At 47.3% G+C, this 20,330-nt stretch overlaps 1 long non-coding RNA gene across 1 annotated transcript in view; it reads left to right on the forward strand.

Annotated features, from left to right (window-relative positions):
• LOC140409474 (uncharacterized) overlaps positions 1-2,124 on the forward strand; it is a 70,606-nt gene extending 68,482 nt beyond the window's left edge. The window contains exon 3 of the long non-coding RNA XR_011940343.1: positions 830-2,124. This is a non-coding gene — a long non-coding RNA (uncharacterized lncRNA). The remainder of the gene's footprint in view (positions 1-829) is intronic.
• Positions 2,125-20,330: the final 18,206 nt, after the last annotated feature.

Below are 20,330 nucleotides of genomic sequence, written 5' to 3' on the forward strand. Positions count from 1 at the left end.
TGCCTTACATCCCCACCCCACTGCAACAGCATACATCTGACCCCATTTCCAGAGCTTTGACAAAGAGTCATCCGGACTCGAAATGTTGCTCCTTTTTCTCTCCACAGATGCTGTGCGGACCCATGAGGGAGAAGTTCTTGCGGGGGACGAGGGTGGTGAAATATGCCGTGGGGGAGGGGTGGGGGTGGGTCGTCATGAGGGGTTCAGTCTGGGTTTTAACTAAAGTTACCAGAAGTTAGACGAGGTCTTAATTCTAATTTCTTCTGCGTAACTATTGGTGTAAAGCTGGTAGAACATTCTGAAAGTTGCGATTTAAAATCGAATTTTCAAATGGTTCCCATTTTCAATGCAATTGTCCAGAGGCAGTTAGCACATCTGGGCAATTGCTGTTCAAATGTTTATCTGGGAACTTCCGAGAGGGAATCCTCACTGTATCTTTGGGGTACAAATCTGACACCAGAGAGCGAAGGTGATATGACCTAATGTTTTGTGACTCTTCAAGTTCAGGGACTCTGCTTCCTTTTAAAATTTTCTCTTTTTGCATGTTCTGCTAATATTTTCTACTGCGGCACTCTGGCTGAAAATACTGCATCTTTTTGCCCCAATGGCATTGCACACGTTTGGTGGGACTATCGCTGTATCTGAGCCTTTCTCGCTTTGTCCAGCAACAGCTAGTACGGGCTGCCGCCATTAATTGCTTTTTATGCCATACAGCTCTCCTTTCTATTTTCCATTTTTCTTGTCTGACGAATGGAACTGTATCTATCACGCTAGGTTCCGGTTATCTCTCTCTCCTAATAATAATAATCTTCATTACTGTCACAAGTAGGCTTACATTAACACAGCAATGAAGTTACTGCGAAAAGCCCCTAGTCGCCACATTCCAGCGCCTGTTGGGTTACACAGAGGGAGAATTCAGAATGTCCAATTCACCGAACAAGCATGTCTTTCGGGACTTGTGGGAGGAAACCGGAGCATCTGGAGGAAAACCCACGCAGACACGGCGAGAACGTGCAGACTCCGCACAGGCACCGACCCAAGCCGGGAATCGAACCTGGGACGCTGGCACTGTGAAGCGACGGTGCTACCCACTGTGCTACCGTGCTGCCCATGCCTATTGACTATCAATTGGTTTTGTTGCCTCTGATCTTGGATTTTCTGCTTAACTGAATCGCCTTCACCAGCATCAAATCTTCTCGGGACTGCAAATCATCTGATTTTGCATAATCACTCCCCCAACAACTGATGTGTTTCCAGATTACCACACCCACAAACTTCTGCTAATTGGTACAAGTCATTAATAAACGCGTTGCTGCTTTCCCTGTGTCTCTGGGTGCATTTATTGAACTTTAAGATTGCTGAAAAAAGAGACGTATTTGCCCTCATCAGGACAGATTCACAAGGGTACCAAATCTCACGTAATGTGGATGTCCGGTAGCGTTGCGAGGCCTCAAGGCCAACCCAGTCATACATATGTGTAAGCCTGCCAAAGAGACTGGAATAATCATCCTCAAAACGCTTGACTGAATTGACAAAATGGACACCATTCTTCATGACAAGTTGACAAGTCCAAATTCATATCCATTGGACCTGCCACTAAGCATGACTGCACAGCAATCAATTTGGAAGCTAGTTACAAAACTGATAGCTGAACTTGTGGAAGAGTAACAAGCTGCCTGGTGGTGTATACAACAGGACTTGTCCCCATAGTTCACTGTGCCTGCATATGTATGGGCTTCCCAAGACCCACAAAAGTGATGTCCCTTTATGCCCTATCTTATCTATTATTGGTTCTACACAACATGAATTCCTCTGTGGCTCAGCGAGCTACTGCAACTAGTTCTGAGCAGGTTTTCCACACACATGGTGAAGGGTTGTTTCACCTTTGTGAAGACCATACAGGGCTTGTGCATTAATAGCAAAGCTATGTCCTTCTGCTTGTTCAACGTTGCTAGCCTTTCATTGCATTACAGCTCAAGGAAGACAGAAACAATCCTGGAATTCCCTCCCCACAAGTACTGTGGGTGTACCTGCACCTCAGGTACTGTAGCTGTTCAAGATGGCAACTCAGCACCTCCTTCTGATAATCTAGCCAGCAATCCCTGAAATGAATGAAAGGAAATGTTTGCACCATGTCACTATATCATTGTGATGTGGAGATGCCGGCGTTGGGGTGAGCACTGTAAGAAGTCTTACAACACCAGGTTAAAATCCAACAGGTTTGTTTCAAATCACTAGCTTTCGGAGCGCTGCTCCTTCCTCAGGTGAATGAAGAGGTAGGTTCCAGAAACATTTATATAGACAAAGTCAAAGATGCAAGACGATACTTTGAATGCGAATCTTTGCAGGTAATTAGGTTGTTACAGGTCCAGATGGAGCAAGTTAAAGAGGCGTGAATTGTAAGACGCTGCGTCAACGGATGAACGGACATCGCGCGACAATCGCCAGGCAGGAATGTTCCCTTCCAGTCGGGGAGTACTTCAGCAGTCAAGGGCATTCAGCCTCTGACCTTCAGGTAAGGGTTCTCCAAGGTGGCCTTCAGGACGCGCGACAACGCAGAATCGCTGAGCAGAAACTTATAGCCAAGTACCATACTAATGAGTATGGCCTCAACCGGGACCTTGGATTCATGTCGCAATACATTCACCCCCCACCATCTGACCTGGGCTTGCGAAATCCGACCAACTGTCCTGGCTTGAGACAATTCACACCCCTTTAACCTGCTCCATCTGGACCTGTACAGACTTAATTACCTGCAAAGACTCGGATTCAAAGTATCGTCTTGCATCTTTGACTTTGTCTATATATATATGGTTCTGGAACATTCACCTGAGGAAGGAGCAGTGCTCCGAAAGCTAGTGATTCGAAACAAACCTGGTGGACTTTAACCTGGTGTTGTAAGACTTCTTACTGTATCATTGTGATTTAGATGTGCCTCCATTGTCTGAATCTGTATTAATTGAACTCATGAACTCAGCAACTCACGCAGTTGAGTTTAATTTTAATGATACAAGATGGCGTTGCTATGGGATCCCCTTTCGGCCCAGCTCTTGCAAACATATTTGGTTTCCGTGAGAAACACATCTTTGATGGAATGACGCCAAACTTCTATTCCTTGCATTCTGAAGATGATGGGTAGGATTCTCTGTCCCGCCGCGCCAGTTTTCTGGTGCAGCAACCCCCCTCCCCCTCCCTGGCAGCGGGATCCTCCGTCCCACCAGCCAGCCAATGAGTACGCTGCTGGCGAAGCGTAGGATCCCGCGGATGGAGAATCCAGCCCGATATGTTTGCTTTATTTGGATCTGCAGTCACGAGTAAGTATTTCCTTGCACATCTCATTGGGCTCTATCTTGCGCTCAAATTCTCCTTTTAAAATTGAGCAGTTAATGCGCTGGCTGAGAAATTTGTCAGTGAGTATTCTACTACTGTCTGTGGTAAGCCCACCTTTACTGGTCAATATATGTGTTGGGATTCCAACAATTCAACACACTATAAGATTGGCCTTATCGGCAACTGCATAAATAGGGCCCAAACTATTTAACTCACCATGCAAACTCACCATCACTAATACAATGCTAACTCAGACCAAGTCCCTTTCACCCATGTGCTCGCTGGCCTACATTGTCTTCCAGTTTTGCAATGCCTCAATTTTAAAACTCTCACCCTTGTTTTCCAAATCTTTCCAAAACCCACCCTGCTCCGCCAGCCCCACAGATCTCTGAGATATCTACGCTCATCTAATTCTACCCTCTTGATCATCCCTGATTTTAATCGCTCCATCGCCAGTGGCTGTGATTTCGGCTACTGCCAGGAGAATGTCAATTTAAGAAATGTTTGGCTGCTCATGTTACTGCAGTGATGTCAGAGTGTGGGTGGAGCTGAGCTGTGGCTCTGCTTTTTAGTTTCACTTTGAGAAAAGCTTGGGTATGCCTGTGTTTTTTTGGTTTCGTTTCAGTGTTGGAACTGAAGCCAGACAAAGCAGGTGTACTGTTGTTCTCTCTGCCATGAAAAGACTATCTCTTGATCATTTGATGAATTCAGAATTATAAATGTTCTCAGTAGTGAATTTAAACCTGATGTGCTTCTGTTAAAAGGTGTTTCTTTTGTCTTCTGGATTGTGTTTGGGAATTTATTAAGGATTACTTAGTGTTGTATTCTTTGGGGGTTGTATTTGAATTAATGGTTGCTAAGATGTTCACGGTATGTTTTAAAAAGGTTAACTTGAGTTCATAGAATAATCATTGTTTTGCTTTAAAAAATACTTTTCAATTTCTGCTGTACCACACCTGTAGAGTGGGCCGTGTGCTCCCCATATCACAATCTATTAAAAGTTGTGGGTCAGGTGAACTCCATGATGCACTAAACCCTGGCACATAACACTACCAAGACAACGAGCTCTGGAATTGCCTCCCTAAAACCATCTGCCTCGCCACCTCTCTGTCTCCCTCTCTCATACTTCAGAGTACTCCTTCAAACCTAAATCTTTCAACAATATTGCCCCAACATCTCTTTATGTAGCCCAGTGTGAAATAAATGTTGTTTTATAATTTCTCTTGCAAAGCACCTTGAGATGTTTGATGTTGCTAAAGGTGCTGTATGAATGAAGTCAGCAATGTGTAACACTAACAGAACAGAAGAAGTACAGAACACGGACCAGTGTTCTTATTGCCATACTGAGAAAATAATAATGCAGCCCACGAGGCTGCCAACGCATGGTGCTATACAAAGAATAAATTACCTGCAGAGCATCCATTTGCTTGTATTGAATAAACTGTTTGTCCCCGACAGTTCTGTTTTAACCCAATTAGGAACAAAAGGAAAGAATTCTGTTGTCTGCAAATGTCAAAATGTATTGTAAATTACTTATTAAATCCTTCGGCTGAAACGAGCTGCTGGTAGCACAAAGGCATAGTTCCAAATTGGAAACTGAGGCACAGCACAAGCAGCATTGATCGAGCACAGACTGACCAAGTCAGAACAGCGACCAAACCAAACTTGGGACAGAAACGAACCAGGCAGGAAGCAAAGTTATAATCAAGATGGTGACGAGAACGCTTATTGAAGTTTTTTTCTTCAGAGAGTCTGAGTCATGTCAATAGCGAGGAGGCACTTTGTACTTGAAGGTTGTCATAAAGATATTAATAGGGAAGAAAGGTGTATAGTTAAAACAGGCTGGGTATGTTTTGTACATTAAGGTTAAGGTCAAACCCAGCCATGCTTCTCCAGAGAAAAAGCGGAAATTAGGTAAAAATTCACAGCATCTTTATGAAGGAAACCAGTTGCCTTTGCCCATTCTGGTTCCGTAGGAGGCTGATTACTAACTCTCCAAACTGGTATAACAAGCCATTTAGTAGTATCAAACTGTGACTGATGGCTCAAACCATCAGTAGTTTTTTGGGACAACTAGTGATGGGTGATAAATGCCAGCCTTGCCAGTGAAAACCCACATCCTCCGAATGTATGTAAAAAATAGACAATTCAGTATTTGGGAAATGGGAACTTTTCAGATTAAAAGCCCTTCAATGACCATCCTACAATTAATCTTCAAACGCCGACCTGCTTTTTTCAGATGCTGACTGACCTGCTGTGTATTTCCAGGGTTGAGGGGAGACCTGATAGAGGTCTACAAAATTATGAGGGGCATAGACAGAGTGGATAGTCAGAGACTTTTTCCCAGGGTAGAGGGGTCAATTACTAGGGGGCATAGGTTTAAGGTGCGAGGGGCAAGGTTACAGGAGATGCACGAGGCAAGTTTTTCACACAGAGGGTAGTGGGTGCCTGGAACTCGCTGCCGGAGGAGGTGGTGGAAGCAGGGACAATAGTGACGCTTAAGGGGCATCTTGACAAATACATGAATAGGATGGGAATAGAGGGATACGGACCCCGGAAGTGTAGAAGATTTTAGTTTAGACGGGCAGCATGGTCGGCGCAGGCTTGGAGGGCCGAAGAGCCTGTTCCTGTGCTGTACTTTGTTCTCTGTGCTTTGCTCCCTCTATAATTACAGGCGTTGATGTAAGTCCAATAGGATTGGTGACTTGTTTTATACACGTTAAATGAGGCCCTATTGGAATCTGGAAGAGGTGGATTGGAAGCAAGAAGTTTCAGGGTAGTTCTCTCAAACATTAACATTTCTGGGCTTAAATAGGGCTGAAATTTTATTCCTCTCGTCAGGCCTTCCAACGCTAGAGGTTCAGCAGTTCCACAGTCAGAACAGTGGGAGCTGTCGATATAGGTAGGGGAAAGAAAGACGCTCTCTGACGGATCTTCACAACGTTAAAATAAAAAATGGCCCCAGCTGCCAGACCATCTTTGTGGGACCATACATGTGGTCCGACGGTTATTGTGACTGAGAGGGGGCTTGACTTTAATGATGGAGCATTGCCACCCCTCCCCCAGCACACTCTGTCTGCCGCTGAGAGGCCACCTTTATTCATAGCCTGGGTTGCGGCCTCAGTTGGGGGAGGTTTTGCATACCGATTGGAAAATCCCACCAGGCTCTAGTCCGACCTCCTCACCTCAATTAAAATGGAGTTCTCAGTGACCTAGAGAGTGGCAGGCTCCCTTTGAGAAATAATTCAGAAGCAGTACCAAAGACAGTTGGACGCTACCCAACCTATTAAATCAACGAAAAGACGGAGGCAACCAGTCGCAGGTAAAGTTAAAACTGTGTGTGGGTGTGGTAGTACCAGGTATTGCGGTGCCTAAGAGGCTGATGACCATTGGTTAGACCCAGGAGTCTACCATTGGCTGTTGTACATAGCTCCGCCCTGAGAGGCGGAGTATAAGAACCGGTGCCGTCCCAGCAGCCTTCATTTTCTGTATCGAAGTTGCTGGGGAACAAGTTCTTGTAGATTAAAGCCTTCAGTTATGAAATCACTTTGTCTTGAGTGTAATTGATCGCGCATCCATCAGTGGGAAATCATTAGGAAGAACCATTAGGAGGTACACAGGTGGGAGGATCTGTGTGACATATTTGGGTAAAATTCTTCAAAAAATACTCCACACAATTAGCTCATGGTGTATGGGGTAATGTATCGGTATGGATAAAAAATTGGTTAACTAACAGGAAGCAGAGAGTAAGGATAAATGGATCATTTTCCGTCTAGTAAGCTGTAACAAGTGGAGCGTCAAAGAGTGGAACCTCAACTATTTACAATCTATATCAATGACTTGGATGAAGGAGGGGCTGAATGTATGATAGCTAAATTTACAGACGACACCAAGATAGGTAGGTAAGTAAGTTGTCAAGAGGAATTAAAGAGTCTACAAAGGAATATAGATATGTTAATTGAACGGACAAAAATTTGGTAGATGAAATACAGCAAAGTAACCATTTGCGCAGGTTACGTTCCCGCAAGACTTCACAAGCGATGAAATCACGAACGAGGAACATGACTCAATTAGATAAGTTCCAGCATGTAAGGGCAACATAGGTTTGGGCAATTAATGTACAGTAAATTGTTCTCACTGTATCTAATCGCATGCACTTCTACCAGGGCTACTGGATAATGTGTGGAAGCAAGATCGCTGTTTTCTACAGCCAATTGTGCCAAATCATCAATGCCCGAGTTGAGATGAGCTGACCCTGTACAGATCCTTAGACTATCACAGTCTGTACAGTTCAGTTATGCACTGAATAACCTCACAAAAATGTCAGTATGTATGCTCCGTGAGTAATTAACCCCAACAATTGCTTGCTGAATCCTTCATTTTACCATCGCATTCCAATCCATTGGTGCTCCTTACTGATAAGAACATAAGAACTAGGAGCAGGAGTAGGCCATCTGGCCCCTTGAGCCTGCTCCGCCATTCAATGAGATCATGGCTGATCTTTTGTGGACTCAGCTCCACTTTCCGGCCCGAACACCATAACCCTTAATCCCTTTATTCTTCAAAAAACTATCTATCTTTATCTTAAAAACATTTAATGAAGGAGCCTCTACTGCTTCACTGGGCAAGGAATTCCATAGATTCACAACCCTTTGGGTGAATAAGTTCCTCCTAAACTCAGTCCTAAATCTACTTCCCCTTATTTTGAGGCTATGCCCCCTAGTTCTGCTTTCACCCGCCAGTGGAAGCAACCTGCCCACATCTATATCTATTCCCTTCATAATTTTATATGTTTCTATAAGATCCCCCCTCATCCTTCTAAATTCCGAGTACAGTCCCAGTCTACTCAACCTCTCCTCGTAATCCAACCCCTTCATTGAACCAATGTTTCAATACTCCGGAGGCTACGTCTCACCGTGTGAAATTTGCCAGAGTATACCTGCCTCGGTTTTCAAAGATCTTTGAGAAAATTAATTAGTCCCACACTTGAGCTGTGCTCAAACGGTGTACTTGTCAGTGCAGAGATTTGGACATTTCAGATGCGGAAAAGTTAAGATTACTCACACAATGGGCAATATGCTGCACAAAGTACAAAGCTCGTATAAAGCTCAGGTCAGAGAAAATGTGAACAAGGAAGTTGTAAAAGGTGGGACTTTATGGTATAATATGGGAAAATGTGAACAGGACCACTTTGGCAGCTGTAGTATAAGGGTATATGGCATAATAAAGATTAATGTGGGGCCAGGAGACAGCACTGCCCACAGTGCGATGCAAAGAGACGCATAGCCTGAGTCAGTTGTGAACTGAACAGAGACCTGTGTAAAAGTAAGCATGGAGTTAACTCATAACTTGGGCTACCCTGTATATATGTATCTCATTATGTTTTATCAATAAACATTTAACGTTCAACTATACTCAGAACCTCTTTGTGAGGCCTATTGAACATACAAAATACAAGAGCAGGAAGAATAAGAAACCAGTATACTGTGTAAATGAAGAGAGATACTGCAGAACACAGTAGTACAGAGGGATCTGGGTGTCCTGGTACATAAATCACTAAATGTTAGTTTGCAGGCACAGCAAGTGATTAAGAAGGCAAATGGAATATTGACAATTATTGCACGAGGAATGGAATATAAAAGTAGGGCAGTTTTGTTGGCACTTTACAGGGCCTTGGTGAGACCACATCTGGAGTGTTGTGTACAGTTGAAGCCTCCTTATTTGAAAAATAATATGTTTGCATTAGAAGCAGCTCAGCAAAGGTTCACAGGACTCATTCCTGGGGTGAAGGGCCAACCTTATGAGGAAAGGTTGAACAGACTCGCCTTATACCCATTAGAGCTTAGAAGAACGAGGGGAGTGATCTTATTGAAACATTGAAGATCCTGAGGGGAATTGACAACGTGCAGAGCAGGAGGATGTTTCCTCTTGTGGGAGTGACCAGAATTAGGAGACATAGTTTAAGAATAAGTGGTCTTCCATTTAAGACGGGGATGAGGAGAATTCTTTCTATCAGAAGGGGTTAGTCTGTGGATTTCTCTTCCTCAGAGAGCAGTGGAGGCTGTATCATTGAATTTATTCAAGGCTGAATTAGACAGTTTTTTGATAGACAAGGGAGTCAATAGTTGGAGGGGGGCAGACAGGAAAGTGGAGTTTAGATTATGATCAGATCTTGCCAAATGGCAGAATGGGCTTGAAGGGTTGAATTGCCAAGCGCTGTTCCTAAATCCGATATTCCTACGCCCAATAAATGGGAATTTTAGTTGAAGAACTGAATTATTCCAGTGCAGTTTGCAATGAGGTGGGAATTGTGTAGTGTAGATGTAGTGAAACGGAGCAAAGAGAGTTTCTTCCTATTTCAGAGATGGGGATGTGGGAAATTAAAGAGAAATGTTTTTAAAGAAACTGAAAACAAACAAGCTTGTCATAGGATTTGGATGGAGGGGAGACAGCAGCTGCTCTTCCATTATTCCTGTCATCAGGGTTTGTTCAGCAAGTCACACTAAGAGGTTCAGAGACTTGTAATGTTGGACAGCAGTGTTTCTTGGGGACACAGAACTATTTACATCTGTACAAAGTATAACCCAGACCATGAGCTAACTCAGTGCTTACGTCTACACAAGTCTCTGCATGCTCTTAGACTGAGTTGGATCCGTTATCATGTGACTGTTTACATCACACCATGGGCCGCACAGTTCCCCAGTCCCACAGTAATCCTTCCCCTGTGCCAAATATCCTTATACTGCACCTCCCCCATTGTCTTCACCCAACATATTTACAGCACATGATACCCCTTCTCCCCCACCCACCTCCTCAAGTCTCTGATTTTATAAGTTCAGCCTGGTGGCTTGACCATTCTTCCAGATCTCATTCTCGTCACATTTGGAGAAGGGTTCGGCTTGGTTGCTTTGAACAAGCTTTGTCGGCTTGGAGTTGAAATCGCAGTGTTCTGTGTTTCCAGAACTTCATTGTCTCCATCTGATTCACCTTCCGTGCTCCTTGGAGTTGAAATTTTCCATATCACCAATCCATCTGCTTTTCTCGGTCACCTTAGTTCTTGCCAAAGGGAGCATTTACTCTGTTCCTTCATAGTCTGAAAGCAGATTTTATTTTCCCCTGGGGTCTAACATGATCTTTCTGGGAGTTGCCAATGTATCTCCATTCCGTTGGAATGTTCCCCATCCATGAGCTCCACCTGAGGTTTGCCTTTCATCACCACAGTGCCGTTGTACCTGACTGAGATGCGCCCTGGTGAGTTGATAGTCACTACTCTCCTGCCCCACCATCGCCTTGCTGCTGTGCACTTCTGCTGGAAGTTGCAGCTTTGTTGCCACGGTGATCGCAGGTTGCAACCATTGAAGCCTATGGTTGGAGGAGATAAAGTATGAGTTAAGGGGGGTTTGAGAAAAGGTGGGGGATGTTTGTGACCGTGTTTAAGGAGCTGTTCATCGCGGGGGGAGGGGGGGTGACAAAAAGGGAACAAATCTGTACAGACTGTAATTAAGTGTTGGGAAGTATGTTTCCCGGGGTGGTTATTTGCTGTAACCTGTTTTGATACATATTTGTAATAAAATACAGTGAACACAGGGCTCACATGACAGTGGTGAGAATGAGCCGGTTCTTTGCGGTGGTAGAAGATAGGGGTGGGCGGTGGGGGGGGGGGGGTGGGGGCCGCGGCCGCGAATCACGTCCACATGTTTTGGGCGTGTCCAAAGCTGCGCGGTTTCTGGCAGGGATTCTCGGATGTTATGTCTGAGATTCTCAGTGTGGGGTGGCCCTGAGTCCTGAGGTGGCGATATTTTGTATTTCGGAAGATCCGGGAGTCCAGGTGGGGGAGAGAGGCCTTTGCCTCCCTGGTAGCCTGGAGATCGGGTTTTGTTGGGACTCGGAGTTGCCGAAGGCGGGGGATTGGGTGAGCAACCTGGCAGAATTCCTACGGTTGGAGAAGGTCAATTACGTTTTGCGGGGGTCAGAGGAGGGGTTCACCAGGAGGCGCAAATTATTCATTGATTTCTTCAAGGTGGATTGAGGGGTTAGCTGGGGTGGGGGATCGGTAGGTTGAGGGGGAGGGATAAGGGGGAAAAATTAGGAACATGGGATGTGGTGGGTATTGGTATAGGCGGAGGTTGGGGGCTTGTGGTTTCTGCTCATGTTGGTGTTTTGGCCATCTGATATTTTTATGTACATATGTAAGTAACCTTGAATAAAAATAATTTAAAAAAACAGGAATAATAATATTTTAAAAGGAGAGCAGTCTTGTCTAAAGACAAGGAAGAGGCTGAAACAACCCAGTTGGAGCAGCTATTTGAAGACATTCAGCCAGAGTCTGAAGGGGTTTGGGCGGGACGGCAGCCTAGTGGTTAGCACTGTTGCTTCACAGCTCCAGGTTTGATTCCTGGCTTGAGTCACTGTCTGTGCAGAGTCTGCGCGTTCTCCCCTTGTCTGTGTGCGTTTCTTCCGAGTGCTCCGGTTTCCTCCCACAGTCAAAAGATGTGCAGAGTAGGTGGATTGGCCATGATCAATTGCCCTGAATGTCCAAAAACGTTAGGTGGTGTTACTGGGTTATGGGGATAGGGTGGAGGTGTGGGCTTAAGTAGGGTGCTCTTTCCAAGGGCCGGTGCATACTCGATGGGCCAAAAGGCCTGCTTCTGCACTGAAAATTCTAGGATTCTATGATGAGCTAGAATCTGTCTGTACCCCAAGTATTACTCTAATTTTAAGATGGATAAAGAGATTTAAAATATTGGGGTTTTGGTCCAGAATCCGAGTCACTGGTCTGAGATTGTAATGCTCAGAACTGAATTTTTGCTCACCCTGGCTAGGTCCTTTGACTCTGCAATCGATGGGGATTCACAATGGACTGCCACATGCTCGGGTAGAATCCTTTAGATCCACACAGGATTTTTCTCAACCCTTCAGCCTCCAGGTCGGTGATGGAACTTCTTTTTAGGTGATCGCTGGCTGTGTCTTCAGTTGAGGTGCACTTCAGTTAGGTCAGGGTGCTGTTCCTTTATTTGTTCGGATTCCAGGTCCTTCAATAGGTACTTCAGTTCTGGGTTCAGTCATGAGCTGCCACCATGTCATTTGGATTTGTTCAGTCGGTCTCACGGAGAGGTTCCGAGGCTTAAGTTTGGACAGTGGTGTTTATTGTGAACACATAACTATTTACAAAGGTACAAAGTATAGCTCAGGCTGTGAACTCACTCCATGCTTACCTCTACATAAGTCTGTGCATACTCTTAGACTGACCTGAGTCCCTTGACATGTGATCCGTTATATTACACTGTGGGCAATACTGCTCCCCAGTCCCACTTATCCCTTGCCAGGCCAACCACACTTATGCTATTGGGCAACATGACAGCATAGTGGTTAGCACAGTTGCTTCACAGCTCCAGGATCCCAGGTTCGATTCCCGGCTGGGTCGCTGTCTGTGCGGAGTCTGCACGTCCTCCCCGTTTGTGCATGGGTTTCCTCCGGGTGCTCCAGTTTCCGCCCACAGTCCAAAGATGTGCAGGTTAGGTGGATTGGCCATGCTAAATTGCCCTTCGTGTCGAAATTTTTTTTAAAAATGTTAAGTGGGGGTTACTGGGTTACTGGGATTGGATAGATGCATGGGCTTCAGTAGGGCGCTCTTTGGAAGGGCCGGTGCAGACTCGATGGGCCGAATGGCCTCCTTCTGCACTGTAAACTCCTTGATTCTATGATTCCATTGTTCCATTCAGATTTCACTTCATGACTGGCTTGTGGAAAGACGAGACACCATCTCATCAGTCTGGCCTGGGTTCCAACCTAAGCCACAGAGGTGAAAGGTCAGTATGTGCTGTAGTGATCTTTACATGGTACAGAAGGGGTTGATGGGAAATGGAAAGGTCACTAGGTGGCAGCACTGGCGGGTATAAAAGGAGAAGCAAGCAGCCCTCCGGGCTCTTTGGCTGATTAGACGGTGAGGAGAGCAGAAGCAGAGATTTAGCTCAGGGCTGCTAGTGTGGTCAGGCCTAGTTGTTTGTAAAAGTTATAACCTTTCTACTAGTATAGTTCTTAAAATAAGAACTCACGCAGTTGTTAAGTTCTGCTACTCAATAAAGCTTACATAAACTTCTGGACGACTTCGAGCCTTCTTCCGGAAGCCTCTGCGGTAACTGGATTGAGTAGCACATGTTACCGACCACACAGGTAACAAAACATGTGCCATATAATCCATTGCAGGATACATACATTATTAGAAGCACATCTTGCCTGCATGCAGAAAGAAAACTTGCAACAATTCATGATGACTTCTGAATCTTCCACATTGGATGTTAGAATGGGGTTAGCGGAATTGAATTTGTCTTAACTGCAAACATGCGGATTTCTCGTGGAGATTATCCCTAATTAACCTCTAACACGCAAATAAGAATTACGACTCGGCCTGTTCCTGTGTCTTCAAGTGGCCATTTAGCCAAAGCAATGAAAACTTAAAATCTGTTGAATCTTTAAGTGTCTTCTCTCCGTAAAGCTAGGGGCCTTCTGTGCTAGCGGGCCGCAGTAAGAAAATTAGATGTTTTCTCCTTTCCTTCTGTGATTCCCAAGTGAGCACCTCAATGATTGGTTCCTCCAGGCATGCTATAACCCTCCTTGTTTGTCATTGTTTCCGAGTTTAGAGCGGTTACTTCATCATGCATTTCTTATAGTTTGTAGCAGTTTAATGGTATTTTATCTCAACTCTGTAATTATACTGATCCCTTAGCAACCCAAGGTTTTTCTTTGGTTACGCTGCCTTTGTCTGACAAATAATATCTGTTAATGTCCCTGCTTCCCAGTTTAACATGGTTAAGCCGTCATTAAAATACGTCCAATATAATAAGTATATTATTCAGATTTCTATTATCTGGAGCTTTTGTATTAAAGTTCATCTTGTTTTTAGGGATAATTAAGATAGATTCGCCTTTCACCTGGGAAGAAAAAGCCTTTTCTTCTCAACGTACTTCATGTACAATTAAGTATTTTGAATTGCATTGACTATTACTAGATAGAGAAGAAAGCAGCAGTCATTTTAGGTATGGCAATGAGATGATTCATCAGTTAATCGGCTTCTGATTGCGTTCGTCCAAAATGTTTCTGGCATTGGTAATTGAGGGGAGATGCTGTCCGTAAGAAGTCCCTGCTTTTCTTCAGAGTGCCATGGGATCTTTAACATCCACCTGAACCAATGGGACAGGACGGCACTGCGTACAGTTCAATATCCCATCTGAATGACAACAACCCTGAGAGGCGGGATAACTCAGGTCCTGGAATGAATTTGAACCCGAAATATTCTTATCTCAAGGCAAAAGCACTTTCATCTAAACTACGATGACCATAGCCTTAGAATGAGGGAGAAAGTGCCCAAAGCTATTGAAAAAGCTATTCATGCACCTTTAAAATTACAAGTCATCCTATATCAACTGTGGGATCCCAAAATGAGCGTCCATTTCGGAAGTCCGAGAACACAATTTAGACTGATACTTCAGTGCAGTACTGAGGAAGAGCTGCCTGGACGGAGGTGCCATCTTTCAGATGAAATCTTAAACTATTTGCCCTCTCAGACAGACATAGATGGTCCCACGGCACAATTTGAAGAAAAGCAGAGGGGGGGGGGTTTCCAGTGCCCTGGCCAATAGGGCCAGGGTGACTTCCCATGGGCTTCGGGTGGTGTCCAGGAATGGGATGCCATTGCTGCAGCCGGCAAGGCAGCCATCTTGCTGCTCACCCCACCGACCACCCACCTTGGCCCCTGATTCTGCAGAGTGACACCAGCCATATGGATACCCCCTCCCCACCACACCACCTCTGGCCCCAGCCCCCACCATCCAACCCATCACCCCCACACCCACCCTCTGCCATACCACTCCTTCCCAAACTGGCCTCCACCCGCCGGCAGGGCATCACGTGACCCGCCCAAGGGCAGCACCTACAGAAGCCCCTACAGGGGGCACCAGACAGAAGCTTCGGAGCCTACAGCTGGCATGGGTAGCACCACCGTTGGTACCCCTGGCAGTAGGGATGGGTCAGAAGCCCTCACAGTGCTGGCCACCAATGGGGCCCGGGATGCGGGGTTGGGAGGGGAGGGGGTCATGCAGGGACAGCGTCTGCAGTACCAACTGGTACCGCCATGTACTGGTTGAGCACAGGGAAATGCACCATGCTAACATGTCTGCCTTTCACCCCCTGCAGACAATGGATATTGGAATCCAACCAGCAATGGTGGCCTTCCTGCTAATCGCCGCAGCCCTGGGGAATGCCCTGTGGCTGTACGAGCTGGAGCTGCTCGAGGAGGAGGAAGCTGCAGCAGCAGAGCGTGCCCCAGAGGAACAGGAGGCAACCGCCCAGAATGGAGAGCCAGCTGCCCAACAGGCCGAGGAGGAGGAGGGGGAGGAGGTGCAATGGAGGCGTTGTATGAGGCCTCATGTATACCGGCAGCGCCTGTCTTTCGAGGACCTGTCGGACCAGGCATGTCGTCGAAGACTCCGGCTGTGAGGGGGACAGTGCGACATATCTGCCACATCATGGCGCACCTGGCACCGCGGGGGAATGGGGGAGGGCACCCGCTCCCGGTGCCCGTCCAGTTGACAGTCGCCCTGAACCTCTACGCAATGGGGACCTTCCAGGTGCCAAGTGGGGACCTATTCGGGATCTCACAGAGCTCAGTGCACAGGTGCATTCGCAACTTCACGGAGGGTTTATATGCCCAGTAGGCAAAATACATCCATTTCAATGTGGACTGGGCCCATCAGGATGCCTGGGCAGCTGGGTTCATCACCATCGCCGAGATGCCTCATGTCCAGGTAATGATTCTCAGGCTGCATGTCGCCCTACGAGCACCTGCAGATGACAGGCTGATCTTCACAAACCGAAAGGGGTTCCACCAGATGAACGTGCAGCTGGTGTGTGACCATCAGCTGTGCATCATGCATGTCTGCACCCGATACCCGGGCACTGCGCTTTCATCCTGGAACACTCGACGGCTCCTGGCCTCTTCAAGGCGCACCCCCGGCTGGGGAGATTGGCTCCTTGGTGACAGGGGTCATCTGCTGTGGTGGTGGCTGATGACACCCATCTGGAGACCACAGACCGATGCAAAGACACACTACACCGATGCCCATACAGCAACCAGGAGCGTGATCGAGGGGTGCTTTGGTCTCCTGAAGATGCGGTTCAGGTGCCTGGACCGCTCTGGAGAAGCCCTCCAGTGTGACGTTGGGAGGGTCGCCCGCATCGTGGCAGCCTGCTGTGTCCCCCACAAAATTTAGCAGTGGAGGGGTGACGTGCTGGAGGAGGAGGATGGCTGGCAGGCCTCGTCAGACGAGGAGGATGTGGAGGAGGGTGAGAGTAGGCAGGACATGTTCCCAGGCAGGCAAGGAAGGCCGCGCAATGTGCACGCCAGGGCCGACGCGCATGGGATGCTCTGATCACCTCCAGGTTTACCGACTGGGGGGAGACTGGCCAGGGACATGGACACTGCATCGCAACCCCCCCCCTCCCATTCCCCCGGCCCCTACACACAGCAAACCCTCCATCATGCATACCGCCAAACTACAGGGTGTTGGCCCTGGGCTGGCAGCAAAAGTGGGTGTTGTCCATGGATGGAGGATGATGACATCCTTTGACAACGTCTAACTCCTTCCCATGGTTGCATTTCCCACCATCAACCTGCATGATCCCTGCATGCGAGTTTACTATTCCATCACACGGTCCCATCGGATCCCAGGGGAGATGGTGGTGGGGGGGGGCGCGACACCGGAGCAGTGGGTGCCGGCTGAGCTGCAGTCTCTCAGCCCGTCAATCCCCCCATCCCCCTGCACTCCTCTACAGCCAGCCCACCCCTCACACCATTCTGACAGAGCACTGAAGCAGGTTGTAACATTGTACACAGCTGTTTAATGTAGAAACATATATACAGATCCGTGCCCTAGCCCCTATCACTAAACTGTGCCCTGCACCCGTGCCAGCTTAATTGATGCTAACTTTTCTGGCCTTACGGGCCCTAACGCTCCATCTAGGTGGATCCCCAGTTGATACAGCAGGAGTGGAGGCAGCCTGCTGTGACCTGGGTCCCAGTTGGCAGCCGTCTTCTGGGGCAACTGGGCCTGCCTGCTGCTCACCAGATGCGCCAGAGACGGAACGGGGGGAGTCCAAGGTGCTGTGGTGTTTCGACAACTCCCCTACGTGGCTGTTTAGCACAGGGCTAAATCGCTGGCTTTGAAAGCAGACCAAGGCAGGCCAGCAGCACGGGTCGATTCCTGTAACAGCCTCCCCGAACAGACGCCGGAATGTGGCGACTAGGGGCTTTTCACAGTAACTTCATTTGAAGCCTACTTGTGACAATAAGCGATTTTCATTTCATTTCATTTCATCACTGGCATGGCCCCATCACCTCCTCCTCCCTCAGGGTGCCCAATGGCACCGGGCTACTTCAAGGGACGGGAATCTGAGCGGAGCTAACCCCTGAGGCCCCCATCACGTGGCACTGCCAGTCCTGGTGGCCCTCTGCCATCTCGACCAGGGTCTGCATGCTCGCGACCATGGAGCACAGGGAGTGAACCACCTCTGCCTCGAACTGCGCCACATCACACTGCAATTGTGCCACCACCTTCTGGGTCTGTGCCATACCAATCAGTGACTGCGCTGCTCCCTCTGGGATGGCACACCTCCCTCTGTGGTTCTGCCACATCGGCCAGTGCCTGGGCAATGCCGCTGATGTTGCTCTCAGCCTATATCCCGGCCCAGGGTACAGGGTCACCCGCCTCCCCTTCACGGTGTCCAACAGGGTCTCGAGCACAATGTTCTTAAAATGGGGTGCCACTCTCCTCGCTGCCATCTTGTTGGCTGGAATGGTGTGTGTGGGGAGTGCAGCGTGTTTTTGCGGCTGCAGCTTATCAGCCGCCAGAGTGTCAATCACAAATCCAGCGAATCCGGCAACGTTTTCCATTGGAATCGATTGTGTTCCACGCAGAGGGCCACCAGGACTGGCACCAGGACCGGTGCTCGCCCCCTAAAGGGCGCTGAATCGGTCCGGGTGCGCCGTTAGTTTTGCTGTCACAGACGTCCACGAATCCTGTGCCCGCGTCAACACTTCGTTTCAGGAATGGAGAATCTGGTTAGCCTTATTTCATAGTGACAAAAGATTTCGCCATGTAATTAGAATTAGAATTTAGGGCGGCACGGTAGCACAAGTGGCTAGTACTGTGGCTTCACAGCGCCAGAGTCCCAGGTTCGAATCCCCGCTGGGTCACTGTCTGTGCGGAGTCTGCACCTTCTCCCCGTGTCTGCGTGGGTTTCCTCCAGGTGCTCCGGTTTCCTCCCACAGTCCAAAGACGTGCAGGTTAGGTGGACTGGCCATGCTAAATTTCCCTTAGTGACCAAAAAGGTTAGGAGAGGTTATTGGGTTACGGGGATAGGGTGGAAGTGAGGGCTTAAGTGGGTCGGTGCAGACTCGATGGGCCGAATGGCCTCCTTCTGCACTGTATGTTCTATGTAATTATTGCTTGGTTGAGTATTATAATGCAAATAGTTTACATTTTAGAATAGTCAAGGTGATGGCCATCAGACTGTGAAAGTAATAGCTTGTGGTATTCTGAACATTTCAGAATCATTTTATTATCTGTGGACAGGAGCTCCAAAAACCACACCTGCACAGGAAATGAGAAGTTATCAGTTTCCAATCACTGGCTCCTCGCTCAGAATGCCGATCACGGCAACGCAAATTGCTATTTAGTTCCACTTTCTAAAATTAGCCAGGTTTACAACATGCATTTAAGACAGGCACTGTCATGGTAATGTTATTGGGAAGGGACTCGTGATCTTTATCCTTGTGACAAAAATCATGAAATCTGCCATCACAAATATTTGTTAATTTGAAGAGTATTTATTTCTTCAACATTTGTTGGACACTGGCCTTTCTACTTAACTCCTGCAAGTGGCTGGCAGGAATCTCTGCTCATTATTTTCCATGCCTGTTATGTTATGTTTTATGCAGTATTAACGCTATTCTATCCCCTGAGAAAGCATTGTTTGCCTTCTGCAGTACGGCTGACCAGGAACTGTCTCCCTCTGACCACCCGCCATCAGGCAGATTGGAAGGATTTATAGGCTGCTAATCAACCAGTTTGGTCATGTTGTGAACACACCTTCTATGACCATCAAGTCCTGAAGTGGGACTTGAACCCAGAGCCCATGGTCCAGGGGTATGGAGGCTATTAATGAACCACAAATGCTCCTTTATGTTATATTGTGCATTGCATGCTATGTAGTCCGGTCTAGACACAGCCATCAAAACTTGCTCGCCCGGTTTTTGAATCTTGCAGCACAGAAAGAGAGCGTTCAGCCCGGAGGTGAAGGCGTAGTGCTATTGTCACTGGACTAGTAATCCAGAGACCCAGGGTAATGCTCTACGAACGCTGGTTCAAACCCCACCACGGCAGATGGTGAAATTTGAATTCAATAAAAATCTGGAATTAAAAGTCTAATGATGACCATGAAACTATTGTTGTTGAAAATCCATCTGATTCACTCAGGTCCTTCAGGGAAGGAAATCTGTCGACCTTACCTGGTCTGGCCTACATGAGACTCCAGACCCACAGCAATGTGGTTTACTCTTAAATGTCCTCCGAAATGGCCGAGCTAGTCAACTCAGTTCAAGGGCAAGTGAGGATTGTGGTGAATGTATAATTACTGATAATTCACCAGTGCACTGTTATGTTATTAACCCTGTGGGCTCTACCTATGGGCCATGGTGTGGCTTCACCCACAGGGGATATGTTGGGGCATGTACGGGCTCCGCCCATGGCTCCACCCCCTTTACAGGAAGTATAAGAGCTGCTGACCTGCTGGGCCGCCTTCAGTGTTGTACCGGTCACAGGCAGGCTCAGTTCTAAGCTGATTAAAACCACGGTTTACTTCTCAATGTGTCTTCGAGTGAATTGATGGTCGCATCAATTTAATCAGCTTAAAATACTACGATGGAATCAGTCCTCAAACCTGAC

This window comes from Scyliorhinus torazame, chromosome 3 (genome assembly GCF_047496885.1).
Source record: "Scyliorhinus torazame isolate Kashiwa2021f chromosome 3, sScyTor2.1, whole genome shotgun sequence".
NCBI lineage: Eukaryota > Metazoa > Chordata > Chondrichthyes > Carcharhiniformes > Scyliorhinidae > Scyliorhinus > Scyliorhinus torazame.